General features: G+C 45.7%; 1 protein-coding gene across 5 annotated transcripts in view; it reads right to left on the bottom strand.

Moving 5' to 3' along the window:
* The window catches only part of KMT2A (lysine methyltransferase 2A), a 3,231,120-nt gene that overhangs the window by 2,860,061 nt on the left and 347,995 nt on the right, over positions 1 to 23,064 (bottom strand). The window lies entirely within an intron of this gene.

The raw sequence follows: 23,064 nt of genomic DNA, 5'->3' as shown, positions 1-23,064 counted from the left end.
AGTTTCGAAGTGTACCCATCCCACCCACAGGCTAACCTTATGTCTCATGCCATGGCTAACCTTATGTCTCATGCCTTTCAGACATCTCTACATCATGATATAAAGGAAGACACATGGACACATGATTGGTCACTTTTTGTTCCTTCCTGCCTCCTAACCAAGGAACACCCAGACTTTCAATATTAGGATGCCTGCCTGGTAGAAAAAGAGAAGAAAAATGTGAAAGCTACAGTACATACTAGTGATAGGCTTTTCAACCTCTGTATTGTATCGTAGGCAGAGTCTCAACTGGCAAAGAAGGGAGAAAGACCAGAAAAGCAAATCAATGCAAGAATAACAAGGGGAAGGGGCTACACTGGTGCCTCACCCTAGTCCATGAAAACCTTAAAAGAGAAAAATAGGGTAGGAAACTGGACTGCAGCAGAGACTACACTGGAAAATTCACAATTATGGTAAACTGATGACAATTATACTATATTCTTTGTGTAGGTCACTGCTGCAGTAATAATTTGAGGGGCAATTCTCACAGCATCCTCCCACTGTCTGTTAGCTGGTTGGCAGTCTTGCAGAAGAAGGCAACAAGTCCTTTAAGACTGCTGCAGCAAACTCTACTGTAGCTCTAAATGAAAAGTCCAGTCTGTACTATTTGGAGAAAAAGTGGACCAAGGACCAAGTGCCTGCTTCATGCGATCACTAATGGAGACTCCATTCAGGAAGGCTACATAGTATTAATAACTGTGCCCCTGTGCACATTTTCTGTGCCAAGGAAATTATGCAGAAAACAATACAATGGGAAATCCACGTATAGATCATTTGTTTTGACAGCTTTCTAAAAAGGCCACAAAGAGCTGATCCACCTTTCTGTAATCCTCTGTCCTTCTTGAGTAGTACTTCAGTTGCTTGTGAGCAGCTTAGGGAATGGACGGCTCTCTTCCCCTTATTCTATGGTCAGGGATACAGATGACCTGATTCAGAGCCACTTCTGTCACTACCTTCAGTATAAATGAGGGACTGTTGTGTAGGGTAAACCTTACTGAACAGAAAGCCAAAGAGTTCTTTGTTGGTTGGTATAATGGCTAAGGTGTTTACCTTACAGACACAAAGTACAGGGTTTGATTCTCACATGGGGTAGTTCGCTAGGTTTAAAATGGCCCACAAGGGTAGCTAGCCTAGTAGTAATCTATCCATCTACAGGGGGGCCCGCAGCTGTGATTCCCTTCAAACAGAAGTGATGCCAAGCAACAGCAAGATCTTCCATGACAGAAACTGTCTGCCAAACTTATTAGTTCAAATGGGGAAAGCAGCAACTCTTCTAGAAAAGAAATCAAGCCCAGGTTGGTACAAATGTCCTTTTTGGAAGCCTGAGATGCAGAACTTTTTCAGAAATGTCTCTACTGCTTTTCTAGATACAACAGGAGGACCCACAGGTAGGCGTGCTGCTACTGCAGGTAAGCGGACCTTACTGGAGTACATGCTAAGCCTCCACGAAACAGTTCTGTCAAGTATCATAGCGCACATGGTACTTCTGCTTCATTGGGTACTAGGGTCTTCCTTTCTGACACCATAGGAAGAATCTTATCCATGTTGCTAGACATGATTTCCTAGTGCTTGGATTCATGGCCTCCCTCACTACACAGTGCAAACACTCCAATTTGCAGCCAAAGGGCAACAATGCTAAATCTTCCAGGCTGCCAGACTGAGGATCATCTTGAACCCAGAGCATCTTAAGGTTCTCTCGAATTGCATCAATAGGTCCACCCACATGGGCAGACTCACTGGGTCTTCTTCGGCCAGCAACATGAGATGGGAGAAATACTGCTGCCTTGGCCAAAAAGGGGTTATAGGGCTCATCTGTGAAAAAAATACAGGAAAAGCAACCAATCACTTTTGGAATCTAAGCAGAGTGGAAAAAGGCACCTAAAAACCTATCTTTGGAACTATTAGGATGTAATTTTAAAACTTACACATCCAAAAGCTTCATAGTCCTATTTTGAGCACCCAAGACCTTTGCAGCCTATGACAAGAAAAAGTTGCTTACTGTGGAGCCTGGGGCTACCACTTATCGATATTATATCCAAGAGAGGAAGACATCTGTAAAAGACAAAAGACAGTCAATCTTCCCTACATGGTGTCTGGCTCTATCAAGTCATTAAATGAAGCATGGCACACCTCCAGTCTTCATTAGAGGGACATTCATCTGGTGTTGACTATTTGGCACGTCTTGCCTGCCAACCTTGCAAAACAGTTAAAAACCCTTTGGTAAAAATAACAAGTCTGAAGCTTTTGTCAGAGAAAGGTCAGTGATGAATCCAGCTGAGACTTCCTACAGTCCAGTCTAAGACATTTAACACAAACTTATTACCCTTTCAGTTGTGTTTTTGTCATCCACTATCACCAAGGGAAAGCATTCTTCTCTCTCAGTGGGAAAGCTTTTCTCTACAGAAAGTATTTAATTGTGTCCAGTGCAGAGGCTTCCCTTATTTTATAGTCCCGACTCTGGAGTGGCTTCATCAGGGGTAGGCAACTCTAGACAATGACTGAGCAGGTACCATTCTTAGTAAAAGGTTCCTCCTAGAGTGAGATTTCTGAGGCAAAACATCTGAATGACAGCTGCCAGATGCCAGGGTCGAAAAACTAAATGAATGCTGCTATGGTGTTCCTTAGAGTATTTACAGTTTTGGGACTAAAGTCTTTGCAGACGGCACGAGGCAATACTGAGGTCAAGACCTGCATTACAAGCATATTTGTCCTGCCTCTCGCAGTTAATCTATCTTTTACAAGCATGGAATTATTGGGCTAGCATTCCTATATCTCCAAGGGGAAAATCCGCACCCCAGCACACAACTGAAATGCAAACAAACTAGTAAAGCAGCCCCTACTACAGAAGGGTCTTTACAAGATAAAGAAATCTCTTAAGAGGTACCTTTCACGCTCTTCACCTCTTGCCCTGGTCAAATGGAAGGTAAGCGGCAAGAAATCAGTTAACCACATGCCTTCCTTCATACCACAAGGTGGGAACATCCAGGAGGCAAGAGGTACAAAGTAGGAATAGAAAAGAAAAGGACAAGGCCTGAAACTCTGACTATAAGTAGGACTCCACCTGTGGCAGAGATCCCGGAAATTATGACTTCAATAGTGGCTAACACGGCCATCATTAACTACCAAGATAAGACTGCATATCACAGAATATTGTTGCTCATGTTCAACTAATCGCATACCTTCCCTATAAAGCAAATCCCTCAAATAATTTCCCTTTTACTGACCCATTCCCATCATTTGATATAAAAAATAAATAAATAAAAAAAAAGCAACTATATTCAAAACATGACAACCACATTAGCCCCTCCACAGTTAGCCATTTAGAATGACATACTCACAAACCCATCAACAAATGGTAATACACAGGAAACAAGGGAGTAGAAAATGCAGCATTTGCGGATGGTATAGAATATGAAAAGGTTGAAACAAAGCTACCCCTGTATCAGAAAACTTTCTGTACCACTAAAAGGATAATGGACCACTTGTGAGATATTAGCAAACACTGGCTGAGCTTGATTGCCAATAAAATGGCTTCCCCCAGAACGTGGTGTGCTACAAGAAAATGGTTCATATGCAAAAAGTGGTTCATAGACATTGCCTACTTCAACCTCAGGGAGATCCTCCATGCTTGCCAATTACCAAACTGAAGCCATGTTGTCAATGTAAACAGGTATAGCACTGAAAGTAAGAAAGCCCCAAAAGGCCTAGAGAGTCATCAGAATTGCCCTCATTTCCAAGATACTGACATACAGGCTAGCTTCGGCTTGCAATCATGCATCAAGAACTGTATGTTGCTGACAATTCATCCAAGCCTGAACCACAGCAGAAAGTGCAGTTGGGTACACATACCATAAATGTAGATGTTCGAATGCAGTCATCACACTTGGGTTATCCTGCCAGGGGTAGCCCTCAGTCGGCCTGAATACCAGAGGCTTAGTATTTGTGCGTCGGTTGCTATCGCTTCAGGACTGATATCAGCTTGTCAGGGGTATAAAAACAGGCAGCCAACGCCATTACATCAGTTTTTCTTGCCCCAAATGTCAGGAGCCCCCCAAATAGGAAGCGAAGTTATGGTGGAAAAACACCACCAGTAAAAAGTAAATATCAATATCCCTGTAAGAAGTGAGTAAGATAAATAGAGGAAGAGAGAGAGAGAGACAAGGGGGGCTGGAGGGTGGGAAACCAGGACTGCAACATTGAATACACTTGAACATCTACATTTATGGTAAGTGCACACGACTGTACTATGTTCATGTTTCACTGTTGCTGTCATCACACTTGGGTTGATTCCCAAAGCTGAGGAATAGGTGGAGGCAGTCAAGAAGAGTTGGGTCTGGCTAGTATACCCTGCAGGACTGCTGTTGCAAAGCCCACCCTGGATTTGGAGAAAATAGGCAGGTGGTAATGCTTTGTGAAGGTATGAACAGAACTCCAAGTAGCAGCTTCCAGAATGTCCCTGGTAGGGACTCCTCTGAGAAAGGCTGTAGAGGTTGAAGTTGCCCTAGTGGAATGTGTTCTGACCCCCTGAGGGGGTAGTTTTCCATGGTGTTTGTAACAGAAATGGATACAGTGTGCTATCCATTTGGAGATGGTTTGTTTTGATATGGCCTTGCCCTCTGCCCATGGGGCAAAGCTGACTAGTAACTGGTCAGATTTCCTGAAGAGTTTAGTACTATCAAGGTAGAATATGAGCTGTCTGTGCACGTCTAAAGAGTGCAGGATCCTTTCCTCCTTATTTTGAAGATTAGGGAAAAAGGGCAAATGGACAGACTGGTTGAGAGCCACACTGGACACCACTTTAGGTATAAAAGTAGGGTTAGTCCTGAGGGAGACCCTGTCAGCATGAAAAATAATGAAGGGTTCCACAGGCATAAGTGCTTGTAGCTCAGTCTCCTAGCTGAAGTGATGGCCAGAAGCAAGGCTGTTTTCCAAGAGAGGAAGTTTAACTCTGCTGATGCTGCAGGCTCAAAGGGGGGTAGGATGAGCTTTTCCAACACAAAATTAAGGTCCCAAGCAGGGGTGGGGGTCTCTTCTTGGTGGTCATATGGTGTTACCCCTCTCAGGAATGTTTGACGAGAGGGTGAGAGAAGAGAGGTGGCTCAGTGCTGTAATAAGTAGAGATGGCAGAGGCATGGATCTTAATGGAAGAGAAGGACAGGCCTCTGTGGAATAAGTCTGCTAGGTAATCCAGGATGAGAGGTAAGGAGGGCTTGTGCTGTATCTGCTCCTTTAGAGTGAATCCAGGAACAATACCTTTTCCACTTATCAGCATAGGATTTCCTTGCACTGGGTCTCCTAGCTTCACGTATGACATCCAGTACCTGCTTCCTTAGGCTGGCCACTGGAGGAGAATTTTGGTAATAAGCCAGGGTGCAAGGTTCAGGGTTTTCAGTTGCGGATGCAAGATCTGTCCCCTCCTGCTGAGTGAGGAGGGTTGGGATCTGGGGTAGGTGCCATGGTGGCACCAGTGCCAGACTGTGCAGTAGTGGGTACCCAGTGTTGGCATGGCCAGTCTGGGGCAATCAGGATTGCCCTTGGTTTTTCCTGTCTTATCTTGAGTAGTACTCTTGTAAGAAGAGGCAGAGGGGGAAATGCATAGATTCAGAGGTTTACCCACTGGAAGGATAGGGCATCCACTTTCCAGGCCTTGCTGTGAGGTACACTGGTGCAGAATTTGCTGAGCTGGTGGTTGTATGGGAGGCAAACAGGTCTACCTTCGGGGTACTCCATTTCTGGGTCAGAAGGCTGAAGGTGTTGTGGTCTAATTGCCACTCGTGTGGGTCTAGGAGATTTCTGCTCAAGTCAGAGAGTTTTGTTTGCCTGGCAGGAATTGAACTTGCAGGTGAATATGCACAGCTGAGGCAGTGTTCCACAGGGTCATGGCTAGCCTGCAGAGTGGGTAAGAGTGGGTTCCCCCCTGCTTGATGTACCACATCACTGTGGTGTTGTCGGTTTTTATTAGAAGGGGCCCCGATGAGAGTAGAGATTTGAAAGCTGTCAGAGCGTGTTGAACAGCTAGCATCTCTTTTTGGTTGATGTGCAGATGAATTTGGTTTGGGCTCCAGTGGCCCTGAATGCACCTGCCATCCAGATGTGCACCCCAGGCATAGTCTGATGCGTCTGTGATTAGGGTCTGGGCGGCATGGGGTTGTGTAAAGGGAAGTCCCTTGTTGTGGTTGCATGCTCCTGCCCACCAAAGAAACTCTGTCCTTAGACAATGACAGTTTCCAGGTCCTGAGAATGTTGGCGCCAAAGACATTTTAAGTACCATTGACGTTTCCTCATATGCAATCTGGCATATGGAATTAGTAGAATGTAGGAGGCCATGAACACTAGAGCCTGCAGGATTTTCCTTGCGGATAGCTGGTTCTGGTGGCCATTTGAGCGAAGCAGCCTGTCAGAAAGGCTTGTTTTTCTGGAGTAAGGTACGCCATCTGGGATGCTGTGTCCAAGCTTGCTCCCAGGAATACAATTTTTTGACTGGGGACTAGTTTGGATTTCTTTTCGTTGATAGTGTACCCCAGGGAGGGAGGTTAGAAGGTCCTTTACAAATGTCAGGTGCTGCAACAGCTTTTCCTGTCTACCTGAATCAGGCAATCGTCCAAGTAAGGGTATATGTGAATCTTTCTCCGTCTGCAAAAGGCAATGGCTGGAGCCAGGCATTTTGTGAAAACTCTGGGAGCAGTGGCTAAGCGAAAGGCAAGTGCAGAGAACTGATGATGCATAGATCCTGCCCTGAAACGTAGATATTTCTTGCAGGAGTCCCTGGATACAGATGTGCAGATAGGCTTCCTTTAGGTCTAGGGTGGCTAACCAGGCATCTTTGGGACAGCATAGGGTGAAAGCTGCTGTAGGGTGCGCATTTTGAAATTTGGTACCACCAGGAAAGTGTTTAGAATGGATAGATCTAAGATTGAGCGCCCGGTTCCCTCTTTTCTGGGTACCAGGAAAAGTCTGGAATAAAAACCTTGGCCTACCTGTTCTGCAGGAACAGGCTGAATTGGCCTTATGGAGAGCAGGGACTGAACTTGGTTTTGTGCCTCTGCCCACTGGTTTGGAGGAAGGTCTGGGAACCCTTTTGGGGTCGGCAGCATGCAGAAATAAAATTTGTACCCCTGGGACACTATGTTGGGGACCCATCGATCTTTGGTGATGGAGGTCCAGTTTTTGTGCATGGTGGGCAAGTTTTTCTCCTAGGGGCACGAGCAATTGGGCAGAGGTGAGGGGAGGATTTGAGAAGTCATTGTGAATTCTTTCCGTAAGGGGATGGCCTAGCACTCCCTGTTTTAAAAGAGGAGGTACTCCATTGCTTAGATCTCTGCATACTCAGACTGTAATCTGGGGGATCTGTTTCCCCGGGGTCTAATTAGAGATGGCCTTGAGGGGGCTGGAAAGGACCAATGTTTTGAGGGGCAATGCCTACTGAATCTAGGAGGCCGCACTTGCAAAAGATCTTTCACTGTCTGCATAGACTTAAGCCTTTTCTTCCATCTTTTTTAAAACCTCTTCGGCCTTGGTGCCAAACAGATAGTTCTTGTTCATAGGAGCGTCTAATAATTTTGATTTGACATGGTCTGGCAAGGTCTGCTCCTTAAGCAGGCATGCCTTCTAAGTACAGAACCTGTGACTGCTGCCCTGCAAGATGCTTCTAGGGCATCAAACCCAAGGATATGCTCACTGACTTGGCCTGCAGAATGCATAAGCTCCTGTAATTCTTTATTTTCTGCACAGTCAGGAAAGGTAGATAATTTTTGCTTAGCAAGTTCCATAGTATGTTGCTCGTATTTTAGCATGTGGAACTGACAATTCAATGCTCTAATGGTGAGAGTTGCAGAGGTGTATACTTTTTTACCCCATCTGTCTAAAGCTCAGGATTCCCTGTCCGAAGGGGTGGGATTCTTAGCTGTAGTTGCTTTTATTCCTTTAGGTCCTTGGGAGATGACCTCTGGGTCAGCAGTAGAGTTTCTGAACAGAAATTTGTGAGTCAGGGACTCTGTAGTAACAGTCTGGTTTCCTTGGAGCAGGGGGTAAAGTATCAGGAGTTAGACTGGATTCCATAAAAACATCATCCACAACATCCAGAACAGGAGGGATAGCTAAGTGCTGTGGTAAACCTAAAAATTCCCTGAGTCTCTTTTTGGACTGAGGATAATCCTGGCATTCCCAGTGGGCATGCTCTCCCAAAGTATGTAGGGTTTCACCAAAAGAAAAATCCTCCGGAAGGGAGGCAGAAGGAATGGATTTCCTCTGCATCTGAATCCTTATAGGTAGATAAGGGCATGTCTTCATATTCAGAAACCTCAGAGTCGTAGGACTCTTGGTCAGATAAAGCTGGTGGGGACAAGTCTCTTTCTTTTAGCAAGGGAAAGCTGGCTTCCCCTAATCAGCATGATCAGGTCTTCTGCCATTTTAAACATCTGAGATTGTGGCAAGGAAGCAGGCACTTGAGTTTGGGTCATCGGTTTTTTAGGCATAGCTCGTACTCTTGGCCTTAGAAACACTGTAGTTTTAGAAAGAAGTGAAGATGAGAAAGAAGTCGTCGGTTTGTGTCGAATAATGGTAATGTGAAGAACTTTCTCAGAAGCTAGTGCCTGCACAGCAGCTCCGGACCCATCCAAGGTAGACACATCTGCAGGTTCCATAGTCAAAGTCGTCTCACGGCATACCGGACTCCGAACAGGTCTCGGTAGCGGCCTGAGAATCCATCGATGCAGGCATCAGGGGCTGCGAAAATGCTTCACTGAGTACCGGCAAACTGGCAACTAGCTTAACGGAGGCATCATCAGCAGTTTTGGACCTGTGCTGTCTGTCTTCATCCTTGCATTGTTTTGGAAGATCGGTAGTCTGATGGCTTACCAAAGCCATTTCGGAATATGGAAATCGAGAACAAAAGCATTTAGCTACACAAAGGGCCCAACAAATAGTTTGGGAGTTGAACAAAGCACAAAACCGACAGCGAGGGACGTCATGGTCTAGGCCTATAAAGGTGATGCAGTAAGAATGGAAATCTCGGTGTGGTATTTGCTTTCCACAAGCGAGACAATTGTTAACTTTTTCTGACATTGGTTAGAGCAAGAAAAAAGGATCCCCAACGGGGTACTATGCTTTAAAAGACTTCAGGAGGACTCAAATTCGGAAATGAAAACTCAGGTAGAAGCCAACCGGCACTCGTTCGAACTGCTTCTGCTTCGGGGTGCTCGGCAAGAAAGACTGATGTAATGGCGTCGGCTGCCTGTTTTTTACCCCTGACGACCTGACGTTATTTATGAAGCAACAGCAACAGACACAGAAATACTAAGCCTCTGGTATTTGGGCTGACTGAGGACTACCCCTGGCAGGATAACCCAAGTGTGATGACTGCAACAGTGAAACACGAAGAACATCTGAAGTTGAAACTTGGAAGGGATTGCAAGAGAGGTTTTGATGGTTGTAGTCAACACAGATGTTGCTTGCAGGACCCAGAAATGCTTTACCAGTTTAATGGGTCCAATATCTGGCACCAAAGAACCCTTGGGGTCTGAACACTCCAATGGAATCAAGCATAGGGAATCTTGCAAATGGCCACCAACATGAGCTCCAAAGACCTGAAATAAAGGAAGGCAAGCACCGACCAAGCCCTAGTGATATCAAGAAACATGTTGTCTAAGAAGCCTGTCTGCTAGGGTCAGGTGTATAAATGCAGATGTCTGCAAAGCGTCCACTTTGGACTTTGAAGTGCTCACAGTAATGGTCAAATACAGGGAAAGACTGAGCAGAGACTCCCTCACAGATTCTGCTCCTTATGTTAAGTAGGAGTCAGTCATCCATAAAAGGAAAACATCATGACTACTTGTAGCCTCCTTCACTGCAAATATGAACATGCATTTGATCAATACTCTAGGGGCTGCAGTAAGATCAAATAAAAGCATCTAGAACAGGTAATGACTTGGGACCTACTCAAAAGCAGAAAAACCTCAGCTCTTTTGTGATTTCTACAAGAAAATAAGTTTTCCAGAGGTCCAGACAGCTCAGACACACTCCTTCCTGACAGAGAAAGACACGGCTGCAACATGACCACACTAAAATATTCTTTCGAAACAAACTGGTTTAGAACACTGAAATACAGTATAAGCCTGAGATTCATGGATATCGTAAGAGCTAAGAACCACATGTAAAACCTGCATCATGTCCTAATGAGACCTATAGGAAGCTCACTTTCATAACTCAACTCATTTTTCTTTACTTAAGTTTTCTGATGGAAGGTATAAGAAGGTAAAGAATGTGGAAATGTGATAAGGTGAGGCTGCCAATTAGTTACGAGTGGAGTCTCACAGGATTTTGTCCAGTGTCCTCTCTCCTGTTTAGTATCTACTTCTCCGAAATCCAGGCCAACACGAAGGGACTCTGGCTGACAAAGTTCGCAGACGACTGCAAGTTGGGAGCTAATATAAACTCCCCAAGTGATGTTGATATCCTACAGAATGGCCTCACGGTGACCGACGACTGGTGTCAGAACCATGGCCTTAAGCTCAATGCCAAAAAATGTGTCATCATCCCCTTTGGGAAAAACCCGGTTCCCATGAATTACCACACTGACGGTAGTCCAGTGAACACAGAAGACGTTATAAGAGATCTGGGAACACAGGTTGACAGCAACCTCTCTTTTGATCACCACATTGCCACTGTGGTCAGAAAGTCCTTCTATGTGGCACATCTCATTACTAAGGGTTGTAAATCCAGGGAGAAAGAGGTCATTGACTCCCTCTACTCTTCCCTCATTAGGCCAACCATAGAGTACAATGCCCCACTTGGCATGTACCTCACTAGACACCTGCAACAACTGGAGAGGCAGCAAAAGTACCTCACAAAGAGAATTCTAGGCCTTAAACACTTGTCCTATATGGACAGATTTAAAAACCTCCAACTATTCTCAGTCTCATATCGCCTACTTAGAGGCGAACTCTGCTTGACTTACAAAGCCATGTCTGACCCAGCTCTGTTAGAAATGCTATATCTAAAGAAATCTCAATCCCTCCGGACCACACACTCCAGAGACCTCAACCTCATTACCACAATTAACAGAACATGTTGGAGGGACACGTTCATAACCCAGAGACTGCCCATGCTATGGAACAGACTTTCCCATACATGTCAAGCAGAGCACCTAGCTGACCCTCTTCAAGAGAAATCTTGAGGAGTGGATGGGAAACAGAAAATTCACCCCGGGGATAACACCAGTGGCTATACTCGACAGTAGCACTGGGAACTAATGTTGGGTGGCACTATGCCACAGTAATCCTATGACTAGGCTTGTAAAGGCCCCAGGGCCATTAGCCTAGTACACACCTATGAACCTATGTAGCCTTTGAACATTAAAGCCCTACCCCACCTGCTCATGTGACTGCCATGCATTCAAACAGTGGAAAGGCAAATACCACCTAAGTGGACAGTCAAACAAGGGCTCAGGAATCTGCTACTGCCTATCAAAAGGTAGACCCACAGTATCCCTTCTCCTGCCAATTGTTACTATATCTGAGCTGGCAAAACTTCTGCAAATTACATCATCAGTGGTGGTTTCTATCAGAATTATTTTGCTGCTACAGCTGGCTAAACAAACTAAAGCTGATGGGGACTTCACTGCTTTCTAGAGAAAGAGCAATTACTACATTAGCAATGAATTTAAGAATACTTTGCTTTTTTTTTTTTTTTTTTAAGTTAGCCCTGCTAGTAGAACTCAAAGTTCCTTAATTCCAGACTGCTCTAGTTACGATTTGCATATCAGGGTATAACCATGCCTCTCAGAACACAAGACATTATAACTACTAGATGTAGATATTTCCACAATTAATAAATTAACTACATAATTATCTACACAAAAAGTTTAGTCCCCCAATGCTTCAGCAAAAACTTTCTAGGGAGAATTAAACAAACACAAAGCACATACAATAAAAATGAAATGCCGCAAACCAATTAATGAAAATTCAATTACTTACAAAGCCTTCCAAATACAAACTTGGTTCATATAAAACAACAACATATGGGAGAAACTCTCCCAGCTAGGGATTAACCCATACATCACTAGATGGGTAGCCAAATGGCTCACCAACAAAATGCACGCTGTCAAAGTTGGGGAGTTTACATCCATCAGTAGACTAGTTACCAGTGGGGTACTACAAGGATTTGTGCTGAGCCCTCTGCTTTTTGGAATCAATTTCTCTGAGATCCAGGTGAAAGTACCTGGCCTGTGGCTTACCAAGTTTGCAGATGACTGCAAACTGGAGACAATCATCTAGTCCCCCCCAACGATGTAAACATATTACAGAAGGGACTGACACACAAATGACTGGTGTCAAAATCACAGACTAAAACTAAACGCAAAAAAAAAAAAAAATGCCTTATTTTTTTTGGCAAAGTAGCCCCTGCTAATTATGATATAAAATGCACCCCTCTACACATGAACGGAGTGGTGCGAGACTTGGGAACACAGGTTGATATGAAATCTAAACTTTGATTGGTGTCCATAGCGGTAAGGAAAGCCATCTACATTGCATATCTCATAAATAAGGGCATCGTGTCCCAAAACTATGGAGGTTATAACTCCGCTGTACCCTACCATTATCAGACCACTAACTGATACAATGCTCCCTTCTGTATGCATCTCACCAGACACCTAAAACAACTGGAAAGACCACACAGATTTCTAACAGAGAACCCAGGGCCTCCAAAACGTGATTTACATGAAAAGTCTAAAAGCCCTGTCACTGCACTCTGTATCATACAGGATGCTGAGAGGCAAACTGTGCCTAGTCTACAGAGCAGTCTCTAACTCTGCCCTAATGGAAATCCTGCACATCCACAAATCATATGAGAAGTTTCACTTGCTCCAAGGATCTCAACCTAGCCTGTGACATTAACAAAACATGCTAGAGAGAGAGAGACGCATTTCCCAGAGATTGCCACTCTTCTGGAATAAGCTCCCACTTAACGTAAAACAGAGCATTTCAATGACCCCATTTAAGTGCAACCTTGACAAACTGGATGGGCGACCGTAAATTCACCCCCGGGGGTGGTACCTATGACCCTCATGAACAAGGGTAGTTGGTGATGACCATAGAATTGCTCTGCTAATAACGGCTATCTAACTATGGTCAATTACAGTACATAGGTGTTTTACATGGTTAGGCTTGTAAAGGCCCTACGGCCATTAGCTTAGTAACCACCTATGAATCTACATATGACTGCTTGCCCAGAAAGAAAATCATACAGAGAAACTATCAGTGAGACCACAAGAGGCCTAGTCATCTACATCTTTAAGAAGACACAAAAGTTTCTTGCTAGCTTTTCTGAGTACTTAGTATTGGTCGCCTCACAATTTGATGCTATCTGTGTCATTATTGATCACAGATAGGTCAGAGTCCCCAGCTACTAATAACCCTGGGAAGTCTCATGGAAGGATATGCCAGAGTACAGAAGAACCAAAGGAAGCCCTGCTCCTGGACACCAAGTCTAACTTGTAGTGAGCAACAGAGGTATGGGGATTAGATCAGGTAGCAGCAGCGCAAATCTCATCTAAACACAGTTTAGCCAAGAAGGCAGAAGATGAGGCTACCGACCTAGTAGAGTGGGGCTTTGACTGATCCAGTGAGCTCCAGGTGTCTGCTTTCATAAATATAAGAAATACAGCTGGCAATCCAATAAGAAATAGACACCTTGGAAACCATTTGACCTCATCCTGGCCTGAGAAAAGGCAACAAAGAGCCGATCAGACTTTCTAAACTTTTCCGCCCAGATGAGGTAAAAATGTAACTGCTTATGATCATCCAAACAATGCAACTGATATTTGCCTTTATTGGAAAAATTTTGAAAGAACACAGTAAGTTGAATCAACTGATTAAGAGTTGCCTCCAAAGCTACCTTAGGGACAAAAGAAGGATTAGTACTGAGAGACACCCTATCCTTATGGAATACCATGAAGGAAGGGTTTATGCACAGAGCCTGCAATTTGAAGACTCTCCTGGCTGAAGTAACCTCTACCAAAAAGGCAGTCTTCCAGGACAGGAATTTGAGGACACAGGTCGCTGCAGGCTCAAAAGGCTTCTGCGTCAAAGACTGCAGCAACAGAGTGTGATCCCAAGGGGGGGTGGGAGCCTTTACAAGAGGTCCGAGTAGAAAGATCCCTTTAAGGAAGGCCTTGCATAGCCTCGAAAAGGTGGCACTTTCGCTAAAATGGAAGTTGGAGATAGCAACCAGGTGGAGTTTAATCAGAGAAACTAGCCCCCTGTTGAAAAAGAAAGGCCAGGAACAACAAGATGCCAGGAACAGAAGCTGAAAAGGGATCTAGACTGCGCTGTTTTGCCCATATAGAGAATCTCCTCCATTTGCTAAAATACACCTTCTTGGTAGATGGCTTTTGAGAAGCCAAATAATGAGTCTTAACCGGGGAAGGAAGCATGGACTGGGAAAGAATCACTGGAATTGGAGGTACCAAGCAATCAGACGAAGAGACTGAAGGTTGGGAAGAGGAAGCCCCCAAGGATGGGAAATGGGATCTGAAATGGGATCTAATATCCAAGGCGGATATTTCAGATGAGACCAAAGGAGGGAAAAAGTACAGTTTTGTACCTACCATAAATGTAGATGTTCGAGTGCTCATACAGCTGCAGTCATCACACTTGGGTTATCCTGCCGTCAGGTGGGTCCTCGGTCGGCCGAATGCCAAAGTCTAGATCCGGCATCGGTTGTCGTCGCTTCTTCCCTGACGTCAGTGTGGCAGGGGTATAAAAGAGGCAGCAGACGCCATTTTCTTCAGTTTTTCTTGCCCCAGATGTCAGGTGCCCCCAGAAAGGAAGGCAAAACATGATATTATGCAAACATACAAAGTAGATAAATCAAAACAGTAGTTGCAAGCAAATACACCATAAAGGAATACCCCAAATAGGTTGTATGTTAAAGGTGTTTGTCATAAGCCCTGTCCTAAGAGGGGATGGAGGGAGGGTAACCTGGACTGCAGCTGTATGAGTACTCGAACATCTACATTTATTGGTAGGTACAAAACTGTACTATGTTCATCGTGCATACAGCTGCAGTCATCACACTTGGGTAGAATCCCAAAGCTAAGTAAGGGTGGCAGGTACTAAGCGGAATTAGAAGGGGCTAGAATGCCCTGCAGGACTGCTGTGGCAAAGCCCGCTCTAGATTTTTGAGTATAGAGGAAGGTGGTAGTGCTTGGAGAAAGTGTGCACTGAACTCCAAGTAGCTGCTTCCAAAATGTCCTTGGTAGGGACCCCCCTGAGGAAAGCTGCAGAGGTAGCTGTAGCCCTGGTGGAGTGGGATCTGATGTATACAGGCACTGATTTTCCATGAAATGAATAACAAAAGCGTATGCAGTGGGCTATCCATTTTGAAATAGTCTGTTTGGAAATAGCCTTTCCTTGAGCACCTGTAGCATAGGACACAAAGAGCTGCTCAGATTTCCTGAATGACTTTGTTCTGTCCAAGTAATAACGAAGTTGCCTGTGAATGTCCAAGGAATGTAGTAGCCTCTCTCCTTTGTTCTGTGGATTTGGATAAAATGTAGGTAAATGAATAGTCAGATTCAAAGCTACACTGGATACTACCTTTGGCATGAAGGTAGGGTTGGTTCGTAAGGAAACCCTGTCCTGATGGAAAATGATGAATGGTTGCACAGCAATGAGGGCCTGTAGCTCTGAAACCCTGCGAGCTGAGATAAACAGCCAGAAGGAAGGCTGTTTTCCACAACAAGTATTGTAGCTCTGTTGAAGAAGCCGGCTCAAAAGGAGGCAGGGCCAGCTTTTCCAATACGAAGTTGAGGTCCCAAGCTGGGGCTGGTGGTTTCCGTGGGGGGTTTATATTTTTTGCCCCTCGGAGGAACTGCCTTAATAGAGGATGTGAGAATAAAGGAGGATCTGTATTGCATTGTGCTGAAATGGCTGAAGTGTGGATCTTGGTGGAGGAGAAGGAAAGGCCACTGTTTAACATCTCAGCTAGGTACTGTAAAATTTGAGGTATATTTATTACCCAAGGATTCTGGCCCTTTTCTTGATTCCAGGAACAAAATCGTTTCCATTTGGCGGAGTAGGTTTTTCTTGTAGAGGGTCTCCTGGCCTCCAAGATGACATCCTGCACCTCCTTGGAGAGGAGAGTCTGTTGGGAAATTAAGGTATTCTCCATGCAGCTAGATTTAAGGTTTTGAGCTGGCTGTGAAGGGTTTTGTAGTTGTGCTGGGACAACAGAAGAGGGACTAGAGGTAGGATCCATGGTGGCGAGTGTGACAGGCTCTTTAGGAGAGGATACCAGTGCTGTCGTGGCCAGTCTGGAGCAATGAGAATCATTTGTGGCCTCTCTGCTCTGGTTTTTAAAAGAACTTTGGTCAGTAGAGGTAGAGGCGGGAAGGCATAGACTGTCAATGTTGTCCAATTGAAAGAGAGTGCGTCTACTTTCCAGGCCTGTGGATGATAGGTCCTTGAACAGAATTTCTCCAACTGGTAATTTCTGTGGGTAGCAAATAGATCTATGTCTGGCTGTCCCCATGCCTGAGTTATCTCTGAGAAGACTTGAGGATGCAACTTCCATTCGTGTGGGTCTGTCATATTTCTGCTTAAGTTGTCTGCCAGTGTGTTTTCCTTCCCTGGCAGGAATTGTGCCTGTAGTTGAATTTGTAATTCCAGTGCTGTGTTCCACAGGGTCATAGCTTGCCTGCACAGGGGGTATGAATGAGTCCCCCCGTTTGTTTATGTACCACATGACTGTGGTGTTGTCTGTCCTTATTAATAGCTGGCCTGGATGCAGTAGGTCTTTGAAGGTCATAAGAGCATTTTGCACGGCTAGCATCTCCTTTTGGTTGATGTGTAAATGCTTCTCTTTTTGGGACCATTTTCCCTGAATGCACTGATCTGCCATGTGTGCTCCCCAGGCGTAGTCTGAGGCATCTGTTGTGATGATTTGAGTTGCTTGAGGTAAACAGAAAGGGAGACCTGTGTTTCTTTGGCATGCTTGAGCCCACCACAAAAATTCCTTTTGAAGGCATGGAATGAGTGGTATAATTGTTTCCAAGCTGTGGCTGTGTTGAGACCATAAGTTTTTAGGTACTATTGCAGTTTCCTCATATGCAGCTTTGCACATGGTATTAGTAGGATGCAAGATGCCATGAACCCCAGAGCCTGCAGGACTTTCCTTGGAGTTAGTCTGGTTAAAGTTGCCATTTTGTTGAAGTATTGAGACAGTTGCCCTTGTTTGTCTGGCGTGAGGTAGGCCATCTGGGTTGTTGTATTTAAGCTGGCACCCAGGAAAATTATCTGTTGAGAAGGTATTAGTTTTGATTTCTTTTTGTTCACTGTGTAACCCAGGTAGTTTAATAGATTTATCACAAACGCCAGATGCTGCAATAGAATGTCCTTGCTGTCCGCTTGGATCAGGCAGTCGTCCAGATATGGGTAGATTTGTATTCCTTGTTGTCTGCAGAAGGCAATTACTGATGCCAGGCATTTTGTAAACACTCTGGGCGCAGTAGATAAGCCAAAGTGCAATGCAGAGAATTGGTAATGGGTTGAACCTGCAAGAAATCTGAGGTATCTTCTGCAATCTTGTCTGATAGGGACATGCAGGTATGCCTCCTTGAAGTCCAACGTTACCAGCCAAGACTCCTTGCCCAGCATGGGAAGAAGCTGCTGTAATGTGAGCATCTTGAATTTTGGTACCTCTAGGTATGTGTTTAGAATAGATAGGTCTAAGATGGGTCTCCAATCTTTGTCCTTCCTTGGTACCAGAAATGGTCTTGAATAAAAACCTTGACCTTGTTCTTTTGCAGGTACCTCTTGAATTGCTTTCATATCCATGAGAGCGGAAATGTGTCTTTGTGCCTCTGCACTTTGACTTTGTGGCAGGTTTGGCATGCCTCTCACTTTTGGAAGGGTGTGAAAGTGGAACCTGTAGCCTCTGTCTATAATATCCAGAATCCATTTGTCTTTTGTAACAATGTGCCAGTTTTTTGAAAATAAGGCCAGTTTTCCGCCCAAAGGTGCTGCCATTATAGCTTTGTTTGGCAGGCATAGGGGGAAGTCATTGTGTCTATTTTCTAAATAACTGTGGTCTATCTTCTCCACCTCTTGGGTTTGGTGCTTGCCACTGTCTAGCTCTGTAAGATCCTTGAGGTTGTCCTCTACCCCTTGGGCATCTGTATCTGCCCCTTTGGGGTCTGTCCATGGCTAGAAAGGACCAATTTTTTGAAGGCCAGTTTCTGCTGAAGCGTGGAGGTTGCACCTGCAAGAAATCTTTAACTGTTTGCATAGATTTCGCTTTTTCCTCCATTTTCTTTAGTACATCCTCAGCTTTAACACCCAACAATACATCTTTTTGAAGTGGTGCATCTAATAACTTTGCTTTGACATGATGTGGTAAGGTTTGCTCTTTGAGCCAAGCATGTCTACGTATGACAGACCCCGTGACAGCAGCTCTATATGAGGCCTCTAAAGCATCAAACCACACTGCAAGGTATGTTCCCCCACTTGCTCTGCTGCATGCAACAAATCCTGCAACTCTTTCAAATCTGGTTGTTCTGTTTGTGTCATTTTGCCTTTCAGCTGAGATAACAAGAACTGTTGGTACTTTAACATATGAAATTGACAGTTTAATGCCCTCATGGTTAAAGTGGCTGATGTATACACCTTTCTAATGCTCTGGAATCTCTCTCTGAAGGTAAAGGGTTTTTAGCAGTAGAGGCCTTAATCCCCTTGGGACCCTGTGAAATTGTTTCTGGGTCAGCAGTATGGCTTTTATAAAGGAACTGATGAGAATCAGGAACCCGGTAATATCTGTCTGGTTTAACAGGGGCTGGAGGTAAAGAGTCTGGATTAAGACTGGCTTCTGCATAAACATCATCCAAAATATCTAAAACAGGAGGGATAGCCAGGGGCCTATGCTGGGGGAGCAGTAGAAATTCCCTGAGCCTTTTCTTGGAATCTGAGTAATCTTGGCCTTCCCAGTGGAAGTGCTCTCTCAATGTATGCAGGGTTTCCCCAAAAGTGTAGTCCTCAGGGGGGGGGGGCGAGGGAATAGACTCCTCAGCATCAGAGTCTTCAAAAGGGGAATAAACGTAATCCTGGTCCTCAGAATGGTCTGAGGTAATAGAAGCCTGGTCTGAAGAAGGGTAGTCTTCCTCCAACCTGGGTCTTTTGTCTGAGGGGAGTTGAGAACCCCTGATGAGAGTTATCAAATCCTCAGCCATTTTAAGCATCTGTTTTTTAGGCTTGGGGCCTTGAGAGGAGGTCTGAGGACCCTGTTTTTTAGTTTTCATTGCAGCTTTAGATTTAGTGAAGGATTTAATAGAGAAGGTGGTAGGCCTGAAGACGCCTTCAGAAATGGCAGGACTCGCTAAATTTTCGGTTTCCCCGCCAAGAGTGGCGTCGGTATCTGCAGTGGGAATGGAGACCGAGGAACCTGCGACCTCGGGTACTGAAGTCACCGGTAAAATAGTTTTATCGGTAGTCAGGGGCTGTGTAGGCGCCTCGCTGAGAACCGGAGAACCGGTAGTCGGCCTAAGCGTGGTCTCAGTACTCGGTGCAGGCCTCGGATGTCGGTCCTTATCTTTGCGTCTTTTACCTAAAACTGGCGTCGGTGTATCCGACGACATGATATAATTAAATTTTTTGCCAAAATAATGAAGGGCGAACTCCGCCCGGCGCTTAATAGTGCGCTTGTTAAACCTAGCACAAAAACGGCAGGCCGAGACGTCATGGTCTGGCCCTAAGCAAGGTATACAGAAAGAGTGAAAATCCTTATGCGGTATTTGCTTCCCACAAGAAATGCAATTATTAACTTTGTCTGACATCGGTCTGAGGCAAGAAAAGTTTCCCCAACGGGGTACTTAGCTTTAAAGAAGACTTCGGCTGAAATACTGTTCGTAAATCTCAGGAGCTGGCCGACCGGCACTTGGGAACTGCTTCTGCTTCGGGCACCGCGCGGCAAGAAAGACTGAAGAAAATGGCGTCGGCTGCCTCTTTTACACCCCTGCCGCACTGACGTCAGGGAAGAAGCAACGACAACAAGACGCCGGACCTAGACTTTGGAATACGGCCGACCGAGGACCCGCCTGACGGCAGGATAACCCAAGTGTGATGACTGCAGCTGTATGCACGATGAACATCCACATCTGATGAGGATAGAAGGGGAGCAATAAGGATGAGAGGAGTCTTCAGGAGACTAGCTTTCTGTAAGACTTTGGGAAAGAGGGGAGTTGGAGGACAGGCATACAGAAGTCCCGACGGCCAGTCGTGAACCAGAGCATCTCTGGGTGACATCACCGTTGGGGGGGGGTCAGGGCAAATTATTTGCTGCATTTGTGACCAACTGGAGAGGCAAAAAGATCGCATCAAGGGAGAACCCAGCAGTCAAATATCTGACATGCAACTGACAGATTCAAGGACCACTCGTGAGGACTCAGGATAGATCTGCTAAGTGTGTCAGCTAACACAACGGAACTGCCAGGAATATGCGTTGCAAGAAGAAAGCGTCTGGAAGACATCGCCCATTCCCACACTCTCATGGTCTCTCTGCACAGGAGATGAGATTGTGTTCCCTTCCTGCTTGTTGATGTGCCAGACCACTGCCATGTTGTCTGACTGAACTGCAATGGTCCGGAGAGGGAGAGTCTGGGAAGGCTTGCAATGTTAGAAGGACTGTTCATCTCCAGGACACTGATGTGCAATTTGGTCTCTAAGGGGGACCACATGCCTTGAACAGTCCCTCCCCAATAATGTTCCCCCCACCCCAACAGGGAGACATCTGTAGCCACCATGGCTTGGGGCTGGGGAAGACAGAAGGGTCTGCCTAGAAGATCTTTTGCTTGCAGCCACCAAGCAATGTGACGTCTGCAGACTTGAGAAAGCCCGACAGTCATGGACATGGGATGAAGATGAGCTGACCATTGCACCACTAGGGTCCACTGTAGAACTCGCATGTGATATCTGGCTACAGGGACTTACTGAATCATTGCCACCATTGAACCAAGAGCTTGCAAGATTAAATGGACTGCAGGACGTTCCAGATCCAGAAGACTACAGACCTATTCCCAAATCATCTTGACACTGCGTGGGGGAAGTGCTGCAGTCTCTGACACAGTGTCCAGAAGGACCCAGATGAATTCTAGGCTCTGACATGGGGCAAGATGAGATGTGTGCAGGTTGACTGATGCCTAGGTCCTGAAAGAGACTGTGTGTAATCCATGGCAAGTGTGAGCTGATGCCTTGTGAGTGCTGTGAGGAGCCAATTGTCCAGGTATGGAAAGACCTGGAAACCTTGCAGCCGGAAATGGGCTGCTACCATTGCCATACATTTGGTAAACACCCAGGGGGGGGGTGAGGTGAGTCCAAAGGGCAGGGCTCTGAACTGATGGTGATTGGCCCCCAGCCAGAAGCTCAGGTATTTCCTGGAGTGTCTGTCAGTTTTGATGCGACAGTACCCATCCTTGAGATCCACTGAGCACATCCAATCATCCTTGCACAGAAGAGGCAGAATGGACTGAACAGTGACCATCTGGAACTTTGACTTCTTGACCAACAAATTTAAAACACTGAGGTCCAGAATGGGGCACAGGTCCCTATTTTTTAGGGGGGCACCAAAAAGAAGAAAGAGTAAGTTCCAGACCCTCTTTGCCCTGTTGGGACCATCTGGATGGCTCTTTTTTTGAAGGAGGTCTCAAGCCTCTAGAAGGGCCAATTTCCCTTTGGTGGAGTGGGACATCCGGGAGAGATTTTTGAGCTGGAGGAGGCTAAAAAAAGGGTATGAGGTAACCCCTGGACACTATGTTTAACACCCACTGATCTGAGGTAATACTTGTCCAGGCTAATGGGTGGAGGGAGAGATGACCCCCGACTGCCTCCAGGGCAGGACAGCCAGGCAGCGCTTCAGGAGCGCTGAGAGGGGCTTCTCCAAAAAGAGTTCCTGGGAGCCCTGGTTCTGGGGTCCTCTATCGCTGGGGTGACGTCTGTTGTCAAACACCCTTACCCAGCTGGAGGAAAAGGATTCCTGAGGAGCACTCTGGAAGGAAGTCTGAAACACGTGGAACAGTTTCTTATTACCTCCTCTGATTTTTGGAAAAAGATAGTTTGGGAGTAGAGAACTTGATCCTGACCGTAGACAGAGTGTTTTCCTCCTGCTCAATACGGGTTAAATTTCTTTGACTGAAGGGCCAAACAGAGTTGACCCACCGAAAGGGGCATTAGTGAAGGACGTCTTGAAGGGTTCCGCAAACCTGCAAAGGCAAAGCCAGGCATGGCGCCTAATGGCAATGTCAGTGCCAGCTGCTCAAGGGTTGGCCTCCACCACACTGGAGATCTACCTCATCAAGGTGTTAGTTAGAGCAGGCAGCTTCAGAGAGACCAATTTGAGACTCTCTGGAGGTAGCAACTCAAAAAGGGAAGTGGAGAGCTCTGACACAAAGTCCCTTTCCAGCCGGGTAAAGTGTGCCATGTAGTTGGTTGCTCTCAGTCCAAACGTAACTGAGTAAGTCCCCCAAGGGAGAACGTCCTGAAAAGCTTGCACCAAGAGGAGGACTGCTCATCCCTAGGACAGTGATATGCAACCTGGTCTCTATGGGAGACAACGTGCCTTGGACTATCTTCCCCTTGAAATGTCCCCCACCCCCAGCTGGGAAGCGTCCATGGACACTGTGGCTGCAGGTGAGGGAAGAATGAGTTGTCTTGCCAACTGATTAGTCGGAATGAATCCACCATTCCAGGTGGGTTTTGCAAATTTTTGTCAACTTGATAGCAGTAGACAGAGGCTGGTGAAGTATAGCCCACTGCACAGCCAAGGTCCCCTGCAGAACACGCATATAGAACCTTGCCAGAGATTCTAGTGTTATAGCAGCCACCACAGATACAAGGGCTTGAAGAACAAGTCTGGCAGGAGGAGAAGGATGAACTAATAACATTTGGACTTGGTTCCAGGTTCCTACCCCGATGTAGGGGCAACAAAGCTATTTGGGTAATTGTGTTCAGCTGAGCCCCAATAAACTCCAAAGATTGAAAT

This window comes from Protopterus annectens, chromosome 8.part0 (genome assembly GCF_019279795.1).
Source record: "Protopterus annectens isolate FY-2018-M chromosome 8.part0, PAN1.0, whole genome shotgun sequence".
Classification (NCBI taxonomy): Eukaryota; Metazoa; Chordata; order Ceratodontiformes; family Protopteridae; genus Protopterus; species Protopterus annectens.
This window is presented reverse-complemented; position numbering and strand designations above follow the sequence as displayed.